At 42.2% G+C, this 18,430-nt stretch overlaps 1 protein-coding gene and 1 non-coding gene across 2 annotated transcripts in view; both read right to left on the bottom strand.

Moving 5' to 3' along the window:
• Nwd2 (NACHT and WD repeat domain containing 2) overlaps positions 1-18,430 on the bottom strand; it is a 175,224-nt gene that overhangs the window by 36,895 nt on the left and 119,899 nt on the right. The gene's annotated exons all lie outside the window — the stretch shown is intronic.
• On the bottom strand, positions 7,136-7,329 carry LOC115070403. The gene has a single exon (XR_003849567.1). It is a non-coding gene; the product is annotated as a U2 spliceosomal RNA (small nuclear RNA).

Raw genomic sequence — 18,430 nt, 5'->3', positions numbered from 1 at the left:
ACATGTGTAAACACATTATGTGGGTTAGATAAGAAATGTTCCTCACAGGTTCTGAGTATTTGAGTTCTTGGCCCCAATTGGCGACACTGTTAGTGGAGGTTTAGGAGATGCAGCCTTGCTTGAGGAGGCATGTCACTGAGGTGGGCTTTGAGAGTTCCTAGCCTCTCCCCACTTGAAGTTTGTCTCTCTGCTCCTGTGGCTGCTTGAAGATGTGAGTGCTCAGCTTTCTGCTCTGACCACCTCTCCCTGCCATATCTCCCTGCCTCTTATTCCTATATATCCATTGTCTTCTTCTATATGTTGCCCTGGTCATGGTCTCACACAGAAAAGTAACTAATATAGAAGCTGGCACCAGAGAGTGAGCTGTTGCTGTGAAGAACCTGGCTATGTTGGTTTTTTTGGAGGGATGTGGAAGACTTTGGAAATTTGGACTAGCAAAGTAGCTGAAAGCTATAAGAGGCTAATGGGCTGTTCTAGTAGATACCCAGCTCAAGATGTTCCAGAGGGAGAGGGAAACAAGGATTTAATTAACAACTGGAACATTTTGGCAAAGCATCTGGCTGGTCTCTGCCTGTGACCTAAGAACTTGCTTGAGGCTAAATTAAAAGGTAAGGGACTAATTTCTTTGGCTGGTGACATCTCAAGACAGTACATTGAATCTGTGGCTTGGTTACTACTGATAAGTTTATTTTATTTTATTTTTTTGTCTTTTTGAGACAGGGTCTTCCTGTAGCCCCAGCTGTCCTGGAACTCATTATGTAGACCAGGCTGGCCTTGAACTCACAGAGATCCGCCTGCCTCTGCCTCCCGAGTGCTGGGATTAAAGGCGTGCATCACCATGCCCGGACCTACTGATAAGTTTTATGTAGGTGTACAATGAAAAAGAGCAAGGGCAGGGAGTAGAAAAAATACAAAATGACAAAATGGACAGTTTGGAGACAAAGAGAGCACTAGCAAACTAAATGTTGCAGCCAAGGCTTGTCCTGAAAGAGGAGATTAGAGGTGCTTAGGAGAGGCCTCTGGATCTACTGAACAATGGAAAGTGCTCTCAGGGCAAGACTCACCCAGTTAAGCTTCCAACTAAAAAAAAAAAAAAAAAAAAAAAAAAAAAAAAAAAAAAAAAAAAAAAAAAAAAAAAAAAAAAAAAAAAAAAAAAAAAAAAAAAAAAAAAAAAAAAAAAAAAAAAAAAAAAAAAAAAAAAAAAAAAAAAAAAAAAAAAAAAAAAAAAAAAAAAAAAAAAAAAAAAAAAAAAAAAAAAAAAAAAAAAAAAAAAAAAAAAAAAAAAAAAAAAAAAAAAAAAAAAAAAAAAAAAAAAAAAAAAAAAAAAAAAAAAAAAAAAAAAAAAAAAAAAAAAAAAAAAAAAAAAAAAAAAAAAAAAAAAAAAAAGGCCTAAGGAGTTTTCTACTCCTAGAAAACCACAATATACAAAGTTGCTGGCAGTGTGAATGAGGCTGGCTGAGGTTCATTCCAAGCTGGCAGTGGAACTTGGCAATGCTATTCACATGGTGCTGATTTTAGAGGCATGAAAGATGCAAGAGTGAGGGTGGTGGGCATTGATTCTTCCTCCGTGGTTTCAAGCTGCTGCTGAGGCCAGGCAGCATATGACAGGGGAGTCCCTGTGAGAAAAAGACAGAGACCCTGAGAGGCCATTGTGGGAAGCTGTGAAGGCCAAGTCTGGTTGGCAGTGGAGACCCCAAGGTTGTAGAGATGCCTGGGCCATGAGGCCATGAGACATCTGCAAAGGAGAGCTGCATACAGGTAGGGGTACCAGCACAAGAGAAAAATGTATGTTGCAGGTTGCAAAACTGGAGGGGCAGAGTCATCTAAGCCCTTTGGAACTAAGTCCCAGGCATCAGACATGGAGCTGTGGGATTTGGTGTTTCTTCAGCTGGTTTTTGGTCTCGTTTTGGTCTGGCAGTTCCCCAATATGCCTCCTTTCTTCCCTTTTAGAATGTGACTGTGAATTCTGTGCCATAGTATGTTGGAAGTATTTGCTCTTTGATTTTACAATAACTTACAGTTAAGAGATTGCCTTGAGTCTTGGAAGAGACTTTTGATTTTAGACTTTGAAGACTGTTGAGACTGTTAGACTATGGAGACTTTTAATGTGGAACTAGATGAATTTTGCATTATGATATGGTCATGAGCCTGTGGAGGCCAAGAAATGGAATGTGGTGGTTTATAAGACATGCCCTTCATAGGCTCAAGTATTTGAATGCTTGGCTCCAGCTGGTGGTGCTGTTTGCAGAGGTTTAGGAAGTGTGACCTTGCTGGAGGAAGCACATCACTGGCGAGAGGCTGCAAGTGTTCATAGCCTTGCCCAGCTTTGAGTTTATCTCTCTGCTTCCTATGCCTGCTTGAAGATGTGAATGCTCAGCTCTGTTCTCCAACTGCCTCTGCTGCCATGTCTCTCCTACTATGGTGGACTCTTAGTCCTCTTGAATCTTAAACTCAATAAACATTTCCTCCTATAACTTGCTTTGGTCATGATGTATTATCAGAAAAGTAACATAAGAAAGGAAGGTATTGGTCTCCACTCCACACCTACAGAATCAAAAGTTCTGGGAGTGGGTCCAGTGATCAGTTTCTCCAAGTAATCAGCTGTGTTTCCTTCAGTTCGCTCTGATGTTTCCCTCTATTGTTTTGTTCTATTCTATTCTTTTCACCCAAAATTTCTGGTGGTATCCCACTGAGCTAGGTTGATTTCTTGTTCTACTAGTAGTCCATAAAGTAAACTGGTCTGTGCTGGGTAAAGAGAATTTTATGGACCTACATGTTCAAAATTGTATAATCTTTCAAAGAAAAACCCTTCTCTTTCAGAGTTCTAGACTTTGCAAGATATCTATTCTCTTACAATTCCATTTGCTGCAGGTAAGTGCCCCTGATCTGAGGCACACATTAATGGTACTGCAAGGTGGTGCTACAATCAAAGAACGAGCTCATGGAGGTTGGCGGTATTGCTTTGAGATACAGGTAACTGCAAGGCTTCATGCTGTGGACAGGCTGTCATTCTTTTATTCACGAGCAACTGTAGTTATCCATGGGGCTACAGGCTTGGCTGGAAAGAAAAGAGTCACACGGGCAAACAGTCACACACAGAGAAGGAACATGCTGGAGTCAGCGAGGTCCAGCAGACTTTCTTTGGGGAAGATGAATTAAGCAGAAGGAAGGACGGGAAGGAAGTAAAACTAGAACTGGGCTTTGCTGGCTAAAAAATATTAAAGGAACCCGCAAGGGTAGGGGTGGGAAAGACCCTTTTAGGTGAAGTCCATAGCTTGGCAAATGCTCACAGTTAAAAAGCAGGAGTGCGCCTTTAAGAGGCAGCTAGAAGTCTGGCAAAACAACAGAACTTTTATTTTCTCAGTAATAATAGCCTTCCTGTGATGCTCTAAGTTAGGGGCTGTTACTTCCAAGGTTGAGAGACTCTCCTGGTGTGGTTACACAGTATCTGATAGAATGGGATCTGAACTCAGGTCTGAGCAATTTCTCCAGTTCGCACCCTGTCCACCATGCCTTACACCACCTTTGAGACACAGCTCACATTGATAAGCCAGTATGAGGTGGCAAGTAATGGTATTTTAGGGCAAGGTGACTAGAGTGGGAATAGACTGAGGAATGTGGGCCTAATACAAGCCTCTGTGACTTGCACTAGTGTGATACACATGAGCTAACCACCTTCTGTCCCTTGGCTAACCCGTGATTAGCTATTTGGTTAATAGCATGTAGTTTAACTCAATGCTTCAAATTCTTATTTTTTGTTAAAAATTAATAAATGAAAAGAACACTGTCTATAATATCAGGGACCAACAGTGAATCCCTGGAGGAAGGCCTGCAGTGAGAGTGCAAGATGGTTACACAGAGGAGGGTGCCACTGGCATAAGAAGAGGTACAGAGAAGGCTTCACTCTGACAAGAATGTCAGTGAGTGGAGGAAGGGCAGCACACAGAAGAGTGAGAAGAACAGTTGCCCAGATAGTCAGAGGTAGACGTGATGCTCAAGACCAGAGAAGCACTCAGGGAGATATTCTGGAAGAGGGATGTGTGGCCTCCAGTTGTGTGTAAGACCTGGAGAATCACGTTAGGAGCTTTTCTTACCAATCACTTTTGCGTCTCCCCGAGGTTCCGAGGAGGGATATGTCTTTTACTGAGATAATTCTGGTGTAAAATTCTGGGAAGAAAGAAACTGTGGTTGGAGGGATTAGTGAATGTCCAAAGGAGAGATGAGGGGGGCTCCCCCAAATAAAGGACTGGGTAAGAGTGACGGCTGTGAGATGATGAGGTTTGCAGACTGTGTGGTGACATTACAGGACAGAGCAGGGAGGAAGCACAGACAGAGTGGCAGAGGAGGTCGGGGCTGCTGAGGTTGCAGTGGTATCTTTGCAGAGTGACTTTTATTTTTTTCTGGAGTCTCTCAGCAAACTGGGCTGAATGGTGGTAAAGAGATCTGGGGTGACGATGAGTAAGCACACAGAGATCACAGCCATGTCCTCTGTTCCTCAATGAAGAGGGAAGGAGGCTCTCAGGGTTTGAATATGGTTTATCCTCACTAAGCTCATGCTGAAGGATGGTCCAGATATAACAGCACTGAGGGATGGTGGAGCCTTTAGGAGGCGGTTTGGGTCATGTTGTGCACAACTGCTCCTGAAAGGTATAATGCCTATCTTTTGATGACTACACAGCATCAACCGATGAGAGCACAGGTTACTGATTTCTTTGGGCTCCTGCCAAGGAAGGCTCAGTTTAGCCTACTCTGTAGGGTGTATACTAGGTCTTGTGGAGCTGGATAAGAAACCGTGAGAGCAGGCGGTTAGAAGCAAGTCTGCTCTGGGTTTGGCCTCTTTACACATGGGTACTTCTGCTTCTCTGCCATGCTGTTATGTAGCCAGGGAGCCCTCACTATACACTGTTTGACTGTTTGGACTTCTCAGCCACCATATTGTGAGTCAAAGAAAACTCTTCACTTATATATCACCCAGCATCAAGTACTCTTTTAACACACAAAATGAACTAAGACACTGACAAGGGCAGAGGCTGAAGGATTTAGGAATTGGGTTCCCCAAATGGATATCCTGGACTGTTTCAGGAGACTTGGCTTTTATTTACTGAAATGTGTCCTGGAACATTATCTGTATCTAGCTCTGTCTCTACTTTTCATATTAAAGTTTTTTTTTTTTTAATTTTATGTGTAGATGTTTCACCTACATGTATGTATGTATGTATGTATGTATGCACATGCATGCAGTGCCCAGAGGCCAGAAGAGAGTGTTGGATCCTCTGGAACTGGAGTTATAGATGGTTGCTAGCTACCATGTGGGTGCTGAGAATGAAACCCTGGTCCTCTGTAAGAGCAACCAGTCAGTACTCTTAACCACTGAGCCATCTCTCCAATCCCATTATCTATATATTTTTAAAAATGAGCTTTATCCTCACATGCTCTGCTTGGCAAGTCATGAGTGGTTTGAACAAAACAGCTATCCAACATAAACTAACAGCACAGGTCACTGACTCCTTCAGGCTCCTGCCACAGAAGGCTCATTTGGTTCCACTTTTGAGCATAACTGTAGGAAATGTAACAACAAAAAGTTAAAGCTCTCGTTCTTTTGGGAAAGGTGATCTGCTTTTCTAATCCTCACCTGAAGATATGAAAAGTGAGCGAGATTAAAACATGTGTACATTTCCACTGTGTTTATAATGTGTTAATAGTCACAAAAAAAGTGAAACAGTCCATCAGGGCTTCTGTGAAATGTGAAATGCCCATTTATCAAAAGCACACAAGGAGACCAGTCGCAAAGCTAGAGTGTTTGAGCATTCCTAGCTGGCTTTCTAAATCTTGGTGAGAGTCAGGAATATTTCTGTTGAAAAAAAAATGGTCCCTCCAAGTAAATGATGGTGACTGAGAGAACTCCTTTTCATTTCAGGAAGGAAATAAATACCATCGCTCCAATTTTCTGACTATGGATGGGCAATTCCTGACTACTGTAGTTTGGTTAACAGCCACAGGCAAATGGAAAAATCTGTGTTCGATGAGCCTGATGACCGAAAGCACAATGCAGGAAGGCAATTTCTCTTCATTTTCCCCCTGCTGGGGAAATTGAGCTATTAGCTTTGGGTTTCTTTATCACTTAAGACATACAGGACAGATAGCAACACATTTAGAGAAGAACACCGATAATATTAGAGTAGATGGGAAAGCAAAATGGTAAAGGATTTCATGAGAAGCAATTTACCCACGTGTATCTGTTTAAATTCAATTTCCAAGGCTGTTGAAGCTTCATGCTTTGAGGTGGTTGAGGATATAGGATATAGTATCTACCATCTTGTCTAGTTTCAGTTACCTGCTACCTGGTGATTTTGAAGTCACAAAGGACAGAGAAGTGTCCTGAAGCTGGAGAAAGTCAAATCCAAGGCAGTGATGCTCAAACCTACACCTGCATCAGGATCTCTGGCAGGATTGGTCCCAACCCTGGTCTCTAGGATCCCAGCTCAGAGACTTTGATTCTGTAACTCTAGGGTGGATCCCGGTCTTTCCACTTCTATGCAAGTAAACTTATGCTCCTAAGTGAGAGTATGTAGTTCAGACTGTAGTGATAGACTAAGGGAACTAATTCACTCCCAGTGAGTCTTGGTGACACTAGAGGGAATCTGGAGTCTCATATCACCACCGGAGGAATGGTGTGTATGGCTGTGCATGATTCTCGTTCTATCCTGTGTGCTGTCTCCCTTCAGCAGGACTTTGGATTTATTCATCAACTTTTGAGTTAAAGAACTACTCCAGGTATGAACAAACAGATGTTTATGGTGGATGAATCCACTGCCAGCTGGTGAGAAAAGGCTAGAGAAAGAAAGCACACGAAGCATGCTACCACTCCAGATTAAGAACTCTCTTCCTATCAAGAACAGGCAGAACTAGAGGAAGAGCTCTTAACTGGCAAGGAGATCCACTTAAGGTTAGGGACAAGAACTGGCAAAGAGACCCACTTAAGGTTAGGGACAAGAGAAATACTTGGCAGTGAAGTTAAGTGAAGGATTTTTCAAATGAGGGATCTTTATCATTTTTATTTTCTAAAAGTACACCTAACTCAAGCTGGATGTGGTAGCTCAGGTCTTTAATCCTGGCCCTCAGGAGGGAGAGACAGGTAGATCGCTGTAAGATCCAAGCCAATCTAGGACGGTCTACATAGCGGGTTCCAGGTCAGCTGGAGCTACATAGTGAGACCCTGTCTCTAAAGACAACAAACAAATAAAAAGTATTTCTAACTTTAAAATTTGTAGTTAATTAAACTGATAAGAACACATACTACACTTAATCTTGGCCAAAACGCCGAGTTATGCAATTTGGGAGTCTTTTAGATAGACCCACTGAAGGTGTACTCCAGTTGTCTCACCCTGCATCCCTGTTCAGCATGGAAGAAGCCAGAGCAGTCTGCATCCCTATTCCCTATTGGCAATTTGGGTAACCTCTTCAGAGGATGGCGTGATAAGAATAGGAGGTAGGAATGGCCTAGACAGTTAGGGTAAAAACACCCCAAAGAAAAGTAGCCAGTTTCTGGGCTAAAAGTCAAAATGTCTTTGGGCCACTTAGCAACACACTCTGTTCCAAAGGTCAAAAATGTCTAGAGTATCTGGGAGCTTTTATCTAATCCCTAAAAGATTTTAGGGTTACCTCTACAGAAGGGGTAATGTGAGAGTAGCCAGAGGGGGGAATGTTAGGGCAGCAAAAGTCCCATTAAAGAAAGAAAGAAAGAGTATATGAAGTTGTCAGAAAAAAGTGATGGGGAGGTATGGGAGGAATTGGAGGGGAGGGAGTGGGTGTGGATTTGATCAAAACACTTTATATGCATGCATGAAATTCTCAATAATTTTTTTATTTGAAAAAATGTAGTTAATAGATGCCTTTGAAAAAAGTTTCTCACAACTGTAGTTACCTGCACTGGGGCCACACACACCAGCCCTATCAACAATAAGTCAAGGAATGGGGAGAGGCTTGCAGGGTCCTATTCTTTACTTTGTAACTATTGGCTATTGATGGACTCTGGGAGAGGGAGAGCCAGTGTTTTTCATTGTGTGTACACTGCTGAACCCACCAAGTTCCAGCAGATAGCTCCAAACCTATGGACATACAGTCAGCCCTGGTCGATCTCAAACAAAACCAATAGGTGTAAATGTGAAAGGTATTTGTGGGGAGGAGCGGGGCATTAATAGGAGTGCCAGGGAGGTAAGGGGTAAGGATGGTCAGTATGCATTGTGCACATGCAAGAAATTGTCTAAAATACATTTAGTTAATAAAATTATATTTATGTTGATCAAGACATTTGAAATTGTATGTAAAAAAATCTGGCATTAAGGAGTGCATGCTGACTGAACCTAGGTCTTTTCCTCCTATGTTCCTGGGACCAAGATGGCCAGGGGTGCTTAATCAGCTGGTTCCACAGTCTGAGCCACCCATGAAATGAAAATGTGACTGGCACTGCTTGTGTGACCAGTTCCTTATTTGCATCTTGAGTGGGTTGGGTGGGAAACTTACAGAGACAAAGCCTTCTGATTGAGCTTCAAGCATGGGCTTCTGAAGGTGCAACTGAGACACAAACCATCTTTAAAAAAGTTCCTTTCACAGTTCAGTGTAACTTTCTCTGTGAACTTTTCTTTTTAGCATGTGATAAAATATAGTAAATTTACTATCTTTTCTTTGTTCTGCCAGCCGGGAAACTGAATTTAGCTTTCTGTTCAAGTCTGAGAGCCTTTGTCGAATGCATTTTTGAGACAGTGGTTTGGCTTCAGCACCGTTTGACTAGTAAGCTTTTGTCTATTTTTGTATCAAAACCCCAAAAGCCCAGCCTCACAAAGTGCTTCTTTTAATATAACTTCCAATAATGTCCTTTTTAGTAGCAATATGGTTCATAACATTCAAAAAAGTACATAACCCTTTTTAGTTAAAAATATCTACAAACTCTACAAGAGCCAGTTTATAAAGATAAAGCAGAGCCTCAGAAGGTGAAGTGACATTGTAAGGAATATGGTTTGAAACCAGACTGCGGGGATCCAAAACCTACCCTGCCGCAGAGGCTAGGTGGCCCTGGCTGAGTCACAGTGTCTCCAGGCCCCAGGTCTCAGCAGCAATGGCTTTAGGGCCACCCTAGTATTTCAAGGCTTCTGAGACTTACTTAGTACTCTGAATGGGGTGCTCTGAATAACGCTTGGCTTCTAGCAAGCATTTAGTAAACGTGAACTGTTTTAATTAGTAACAATGGTGATGGTATTGTGCAACTTGCTCAATTATGGCGTTAAACAGTGCACTCTAATCACAGTCCCTTGCTTCTGGGCCAAGGAGATCTGTTTTCAATTTGGAATTAATTGGCAAGATAGGCTTCTACCAAATGAATGTTCGTGATGAGACACTCTATGGCCATAGTGTGACTGATGTGCAACCCTGAGGCAGTGGACAAGAGAGCAACAGAAAGATGCAGGATGGGGAGGGGGTGAAGGTGGGGGGAGTGACTGTTCCCAAGGGTAACCAGTTGCTAGGGACAAGTATTTGGCAAAGGGTGCTGGAAAATCGAAATTTCTTTGAACAACAGTTAATGAAAATAATTGCAGTGAGCTTCAGACAGTGTGTAGAGACCTTGAGAATGTCGGAGAATTGGTAATAAGGGCCCTGAAATCACCCCACTCCCCCCAGCATGGGCCATTTACACAGTAAGTCTGGTTGACAGCAGAGGCAGTCTGGAGCTAAGCGTGATAGACTTACTTTCTGATTTGGGGAGGGCAGTTTGGAGACTTCTATCACAATCAGATGGAAAGTGTATGTGGCTATATAAAATTCTTCTCATTTTATCCTATGTGTTGTCACCCTGCAGCAGTCTTGATTTATTCATCAAGTCCTGAGTTGGAGAACTGCTCCAGGTGCTGATAAAAGTATATTGTTTATGATGGATGGAATCTGTTGACTGCTCTGGGTAAATATGCCTATACTGAGCAAAACAAGTTAGGCATGAGTCCTTGGTAGCGTTGATCTGAAATGCTGTGTTAGCCAAGATTTTCCAGAGAAACAAATAGGATATATACATTCATATAGTCTAAAAACTTCTTTGAAAATTGGTTAATGTGCTGGGCGTGGTGGTACACACCCTTAATCCTAGCACTTGGGAGGCAGAGGCAGGCGGATCTTTGTGAGTTTGAGGCCAGCCTGGTCTATATAGTGAGTTCCAGGACAGCTGGGGCTACAAGGAGACCCTGTCTCAAAAAGATAAAAAAAAATTGGTTAATGTGATTGTGGGCTTTAGAGGATGACAAAGTCAAAACCTTCAGGGTGAGCTGGCAGGCTAGAGATCTGGGGGAAGAGGCGATGGTGCAGTGCTAGTCAGAAGGCATCTTCAGGCACACTTTTCCTTGGGGATCTCAGTCTTCTTGTCTTTTAAGACCCTCAGCTGATGTGTGAGGCTCACTCTTGGAAGGTACTTGAATGTTAACTGTATCCAAGAAAACAAAAACCCTTTCACGGTGATATCTAGACTATTGTTTGACCAACTATTTGGGTACTCTATCCTAATCCTTTTGGGGGGGGGCGGGTATTGAATTAAGGTCTTGAGCATGCTCTGTCCTAGCCAATGTGATACATACAACTAAACAGCACTAAGGCTCTTTGGGATAGCTCAGAATTCTGGCTGAAACCCAAAGGAAGGGAAATAGGCTTTTGCAACAAGGTGAAGAGAAACTGAAGGACACATATGCTGCGCTGAAAAAAACCTGCCTACCCTGTTCTTAACACCATCATCTCCATCCCCCAACATGCATCTGGTTTTACAGGGGATGGGACATTTTAAAGAAATTCCTTGGTGGGGGGACTGGAGGAGTCCCTCTGCTCTTTCCTCAGCTAAGTGGCTCTTTGCCCACTTCTACCTCATCAAAGGAAAGACTTCTGTCCATGGAGATGGAGACACTTTACTACCTGCTGAGCTAAAGAAACTCATAGAATCCTTTCGAGTAAAAGTTAGGGATGAAAGAGATTTCTTGACAATCCAGGACACGTTCCTAGGAGCTCTAGAAGGTGTGTGAATCTGGAGACTGGTTCCTACTTCAGTCCCAGAGAACTGTGAAGGCAATGGCCTAGGGATATCTGGCTGTAAAGGCCAGGTGAACAGGGTACACTCAGGGACAGTGGTGAGGGACAGGAAGTGTGAGCTTCCCATGGACTTATGTATCCAGACACACTGCTGTGACAAATAGCCCATCTCCACCCATCTTTTCTTTTATGAGAGTTTAAAAGAAAAACCTCAGGGCAGGCAAACTGTAAATCCTGGCAGCTGCTGGGAGGAGGGGGATAGAAAGAAAGAAAAAGGCATGGCATTTGAGTTAAGCTGACAGAGAGGTGAGCCACATGGTGGCAGAGTAACCATAAGAAGATGGGGGGTGGAGCTTTAGAGAAAGAGAGAAAAGGCCTGAAGTGCCAGAGAAAGTGTACTGAGGCCTGGAGCTTGATCCTAGGGCTGCACACATGCTAGGCAAGTGCTCCATCCATCACTGAGCTACACAGCTCCTGTCCTGTCCTGTCCTCCACTTCCAGCCATCTCAATGGGACTTCATCTAAGACCTGCCTGAGGAGAGATCGTACTAGTAAATGGAAATGAGTTGAATTGTGGGTTTAGGAGTGCAGTTGGGGTGGAAGCCCCAATAGGACAATAGTTTCTATCTCTGTGTCAAAATGGAGCCTTCTGCTAAGAGCCTCCTTACAAAGAGCTCCAGGGAAGTGCCGTTACTTGCCACCAGATGTGATGGCATACAAAATGACAGGCAGGTTGGCTAAGTTTTTAAGTTTTTCCTCCATTTCCTCCATTTCCTTCTCTCTCTGATTGGCCAGAAGGACTTGAAGCAGCAGTTTGGTCAGATGGCTAGGAATGGGGTAAAAGAGAGAGCAAGGTAAGAAGGTATGGAGTAAAACTTGACTGGGTCCCACTTCACTGTGGCAGCTCCGAGAGCCTGAACCCAGGAAAGACTCTTGGAATTGGATGTGGGAGTGATACTTTGATTTAGATAGGCCTGGACTTTCTTTAAAAGAATGTATTTTTTGAATTTATTTCTATTTTATGTGTATGAGTATTTTGTCTGCATGTATGTAAGCTTACCACGTGCCTGCAATGCCCACAGAAGCCATCAGATGGTGTGTGATCCCCTGAAATTGGAGTTACTGATGATTGTTAGTCATCATATGGGTGTTGGGAACCAAATCCTGGTCCTTTGAGAGATCAGCCAGTACTTTTAACCACCGAGTCATCTCCCCAGTCCTGTAGGCTTGGACTTTCTGATACTTAGAAATGGATCATGACAGGGTCTGTCTGAGAGAGATGCCAAAGTGGAGAAGGGACCCAATGAAGTATGTTTATAGGCTATGATACAAACACCCCTCGCCCCAATTCTTTTTGTGTTGAGTTCAGCTTCTCCACTATGCTGTCAGAGGATTGTAAAAATGGAGCTCTGTCTGAATTATATATGTGCCTCCACTGCCCTGATTGTCAAATCACTCTAGTTCTGTCCTTCAAAGTCTAGAAGGACAGTGAGATCTCAGCATGAATAAAGTAGAGGAACATGGGTGGTCTTGTCTAACGTTCTGCGGAAATGAGCCAATCAGGGAAGACATAACATTCCCAGATCTCTACTTGAGTCTCTATTGTGATTGTTCCTAGGGCTAGATTAGCTCTCAGTAAGTGAAGAAGAAAATGAATTAGTGATGATTTCAGAACATATAATACTAGTGCTCTGACTGGCACACAGCCCCTCTATAAGTTAATGGAGAATCTACCTTTCTCATTATAGTATCCTAATTTGTGAATATTCTCAATAAGTAGTTAAATGTCTATTCTGCCATAGAGTTGATTTTTCAGCTTCTGTGCATCAATAACTATTATTTGTGTCTAGTGTCTGTGCTGAGCCTGCTAGGTATTAAATAATTTCACTTGCCTGCTGGATATTAAGTAATTTCATTATTTCCTTTACAATGCCTTGGTCTCATCCTATTGAGTCTTGTTTAATCATATGAAAATAAAGGAGAGGAATGGATAAGGAAAATACCAATAGGAGAGGGTCTCAGAATGACAGCAGATACTAACCCAGCTACAATGAGGAACGATTATACATCCACTTAAGTGCTTAGTTTAGAGTGCTGTGGAGGGGCTGACAATTTTAGGCAAATCAGAACTGCGAAGGCTTCCTTCCACATTCACGGTGCAGGCATCTCTTCCCTATTTTATGTTTTATCCTTTCTTAGAGGATGTCTGAAAAGAATGACACTCGTGTTTGAAGAACTATTCTTTTCACAATTCTTTCCCAAAGTAATGAATTAGCTTTCAAAATTTTGCTAGTATTCTCTGCCTAAGGGAACAAATGAATCATACTACTTCAACTAGCCTAGACTGGCTTGGAGCTTTAAGGGGATGTAAATTCTGGTGGGGTGGTGGTGGTGGATTGAGGGGGAGAGCTGATGTTGGCTAAGAGGAAAACCTCAGGAGGAGGGGTTGACAAAGTCCTGGTTATGTTAAGAGCTGTGAAGAGTGTAGACAGAGGGAAGTTAGAAAGATAGGAGCCCCAAACTAGTGGAGTGTCAGTGGTCTCATAGAATTTAGTGTTTTAGAGAACTTTGGAAGAAAGACTAAAAGCTGGGTGTGGTGGTACATGACCCTAGTTCCAGCGAGAGGCAGAAGCAGCAGGATCTCTGTGAGTTTGAGGCCAGCCAGGATCCATCTTGTGTCCACGGCAGTATTCACATCCACTTTGCACTTTAGTATATATGCCTGGTCTGTCATCTTTGGGAATTTTCAAGTTATGCTTCTACTGAATATTTTTCTCTATTGCTAAACAGAATTTCAGATATTTTTACTTATGCTAATACAGAGCCCAGGAAATAATGAAAGGCTTTGATTTAAAAAATAAAAATGACTGAAATTCCTAGAGAACTGCTTCTAAAATTTTGCTTTGTGGGCCAACAATTTCTTTTGCCAATTTCTGACAGATAAATGATGTGACAAAAAGCCCAATGCAACAGTGATTATTCATAAAGTAGCAAAGAGAGTTTTCTCCGAATCCCATCTTTTATTTGATTGTTATCAAGGTCAGTGTTATTTTTCCCCCGGATGTTTTCTACTAGACTAAAGTGGACCTTTTGTTTTCTAAGAAATAAGGCCAACATTCTCAGTCAGGCCTTGCTGGCTGCCTGCTTCTCCTTACTTCCTGCCCCCGCCCCCCATCAGAGCCAGTGCTTTCAGAAAGGGGAACCTGCTTGCTCCTCGCTAGTCATCTGAGAGGATGGCTGGAAATGATTTTATGACAGAGTGAGATTGGGGTCTTGGGGTCAAGAGGATTTGGGTGAGTCCACAGGTTTACAGCCATCCCAGGGTCAAAGAAAGACTGGCTTGGTACTTGGAAATCCTTGGAGAGAGCAGCTCATATAGAATACTAGAAGGGTCAGACTGTGGCCAGGTAGAGACAATGCCAAGGTGAGTTAAATGCCAAGTGCTGAAGCACTTATTGAGTGTCCTACTGAGCGCAGAGCTCTGTTGGAACAATTAGCGAGAAAGCTAAACCCAATCTGTCAAAGCTGAGACATCCTGGATCAGGGAGGCACAGCATGCATACTCCCTGCCCACTTCTAATCATCTCCTCTTAGCTTAATGAGCTGTTATGAAAGTCCAGGACATTCTTTAAAAAATCTTTTTTTGACTTATTTGTTTTTTGTATATGGCTGTTTCACCTACACATAAGTGCACTCATGCATGCAATGCCTACAGGGGCCAGAAAAGGGTGTCAGATCTCCTGGAATTGGAGTTACGGACAGTTGTTATCTTCTATGTGAATGGTAGGAACTGAACCCAGATCCTCTGCAAGAGCAACAAGTGCTCTTAACTGCCGAACCATCTCTCCAGACCTTCCAGGACGTTCTTATATCCTCTCTATTCATGGATTTCAAAGGGGGAAATGGGAACTCTGTCCTCTAGAAGACATTCTGAATTGTCATAACCCGTGGTGGTGGTGGAGGGACTGCCACAGGTGCCTTGTGACTGTGGATGTGACCAGCTGCTTCACGTTCCTATGGCCCTGACTTCCCTGAACCTGGAATTTGAGCTAAAATAAACCCTTCCTCCTTTAAGTTGCTCTTGTCAGGGTATTTTATCACAGGGGTTGCCTGAAGCCAAGGGCAGAACTAACCTCTAGACATGCCTACATGCCTATGATAAAGTTTAATTTAGAAATTAGGCACCGTAAAAGAATAACAACCAGATAGAATAATTATAACAATATCCTGTAATCAAAGTTATGTAAATGTGGCCTCTTTCTCAAAAGGACTAAGACAAATATTAACAGTGTCCACCTGAGGTTGACTGTAGGTAAGTGAAACGTCTGAAAGCACAGCTGTGCCTGAGTGGGTAGCCCTCATGTTCTGGCTGCTCCATTCTTGTCCTTTCCATCCTGTCTCCCCCAAGACAGCAGAATTCTTCAGGATGAACACTGTGCCAGAATGCATCATTGTACTTTTTAGGCTATGGAGTTTTTTTTTTTATTTTTTTGCTTTCCTCATTATTAGCAACAGGAGTTAAATGATCTTATTGTATTTGCTGATGTAACAGTGACTAGCTCAAACTATACGTTGGGGGAAACAAACAAAAAAGAATCAGTAACATTGATTCAGAATCTGGTTTTAATTATCTCTGATAATGAAAATTTATCAGATTAAGTTCCACAAATTATTTTATTGAAACACAAAATAACAATTTATAACTGAGCCAAAGATTAAACAGTCATTATATAGTGTCTATTTTTTCCTTCCCTTCCTTTTTAGAAAGCTTTCCAACTAACGAGATGATATAATTATGGGACCTAAATTCTAAGAAAATGTTTTGAAACACTAAAGTCCATTATGAAGATTTCCTACTGACTACCAGTGTGATTTTTAGTAAGTTATTTGAACTCTGCACATTTTAGTTTTCTCATATACAAACTGAGAAACTTGGCCATCATCTGTAGGTCCTTTCTGGTTTTAAGCGCTGATGGGTTTAAGACACAGTGGCACAGATAATCATCTGGGTAGGTTTTAAAGCCATGATGTTCAGTGAAGCCAGTTCGGATAAGCCAGAACCTCTGGAGGTGGGTCCAAATGGCTCAGGAAATTCTGATGATGGCCCAGATGAAGCCCAGTGCCCACAATGACTTACTGCAAACCAAGATTCTTAGAAAAGTGACATTGAGAATGCTTTAAAGATGACCCACTCACAGCAAAACATTTTATACTGTGCCCAAAGTATATACACATCAATTTAGTTTAATATTTCAATAAAAACCATTTTATGGACTAAAACTAAAATTTTATGAAATGGCCTACATGCTTTTAGATATTCCTATTCCCCCAGAGAGACACACAGTCATGCAGACACGCAGACACATATGCACACACACATGCATAAAGACATACAAGCTCATACACAGAGATACACACATATGCACACAGACACAAACACACAGAAACACACATGCTCATTTACACATAGACACAGAAACATATGAAACATAAACAGACACAGACACACACACATGTGCACATACATGCACACATACACAGACACACCCAGGCACACACATTTAATTTCAGAACCCACAGACTGAAAAACACTGCTCTAACCCATAGGGTGTGTCTTGTGAGTTGGCCACTAGATGGAACTCTCACATTTAAAGAGTGGAAGTACAGTCTAGGTTCTGAACTCTATATATGTATCCTACTTAACATTAATTTTACATCTGGAAAAAGAGCCATTTATGTTACAAGAAAAAGAACCAGGCCTTTGTAAAGAGAGAGTTCCAGGAGTGGCAGCAAACCCCCCCATTCTGGGTGGGCTCTCCTCTGGCTCCACCACCACACACAAGGTAGTCATTGCATCCCTTCTCCAACTGAGGAAAAAGAGACTCAGGAAAGTTGTGTAACATGAAAAGCACTCAGTGAAGGGCAGCCATGTCACTGTAGAGGCATCAGAAGGGAGGATAAGTTTCAAATCTAACCACCAAATTCCAAAGAGATGGAGGCAAAATTTAAATCCAAAATGTGTTGCATTCTTGCTCCCAAGGGTCATCATATTAATACTGGATAAATGGGCACAAATGGATACCCATTTTTCTCTTTCCCTTGAATATAGACTCAAATTATAAAGAGAGAGAGAGAGAGAGAGAGAGAGAGAGAGAGAAGACAATAGAGAATAGGGGGAAACCAAGTGGCTTGAGACCAGGCACTGATGAGAGTGGTTCTTGTTTCACTTAAAGTGCAAGGGGTTCCCCAGGGATTTAGCATGGAAAGGTCACAGTGTTTGCAGGATAATGCTATCACTTCAGTTCCCTTTTTTGCCTGGTGTGGTTTGGTCAACTGTAATACTATTTCCATCCACTTGAAATGTGGCCAAAAGGAACGGAGACGGCACTGTTGAGTCTAAAATACAGTGTTGATTTTAAAGACTAGTATACAAAGGAGGTAAAGTATTTCAATTTATTTAATTGTACATGGGGGGGCACATTCCAGGGCGTGCATGTGGAGGTCAGAGGACAATCTATGGGAGTCAGTTCTCTCCTTCCATGATGTGGTTTCTGGGGACCAAACTCAAGTTGTCAGACTTGGCAGTAACAGCCTTTACCCACTGAGCCATATCTTCAGTCCCTCAGCCCTCAATTTTTATGTGGGATGTAGCAATGCTTTTTTTTTTTTGGTTAAATACAGCATGCTATTATTAACTCCAACTGTTTATTTATTTATTTATTTATTTATTTATTTATTTATTTATTTATTTATTGACTGACAGACTCTCCTATAGCCCCAGCCCACCTGGTACTCTCTATGTAGACCAGGTTGGCCTTGACCTCATAGAGATCCATCTGTCTCTGCCTCCCTGTGCTGGGATTAAAGGCATGTGCCACTACACTGGCAACCACCTATTTATTTTTTTAGTGTGACCTCTAGGAAATGTAGGATGACCTGTGCACCTCATGCCTGTTCTGTTGGATAGGTGGAGCTAGGATAATGTCCTGGTTCTTGCTTGGGAAATGTAATGAATGATGATACATATACTGAATTGGAAAAGAGAGGGCAGAGAAAAAGTAGATTTAAGGATGAACATAAGGATTCTGCTCTGAATGTTTGCAAGATATCCAAGTAGAGACAGGGAGCAGAGGTACAAGCTGGGACGGCACATGTAGCTGAAACTAACAGGCAGATATTACTGAGAACCAAATTAGTACATGAGAACACTCTAGAAAGCCTACTTTAGGGTATGTTCAGTCAGCATCCATGACCAGACAAACCCGAAGACCCTCCAACACTGAGAGGCAGGATAGAAATGGATGCCAGATATTTCAGTCTACATTTTCATGTTCAAGTATCAAGAAGAATATCTATAAATCATTATGATTTA

The sequence above is a fragment of the Nannospalax galili genome, unplaced genomic scaffold, assembly GCF_000622305.1.
Source record: "Nannospalax galili isolate Female #2095 unplaced genomic scaffold, S.galili_v1.0 scaffold236, whole genome shotgun sequence".
Classification (NCBI taxonomy): domain Eukaryota; kingdom Metazoa; phylum Chordata; class Mammalia; order Rodentia; family Spalacidae; genus Nannospalax; species Nannospalax galili.
The sequence above is the reverse complement of the archived record's forward strand: the minus strand, read 5'-3'. Positions and strand labels throughout refer to the sequence as shown.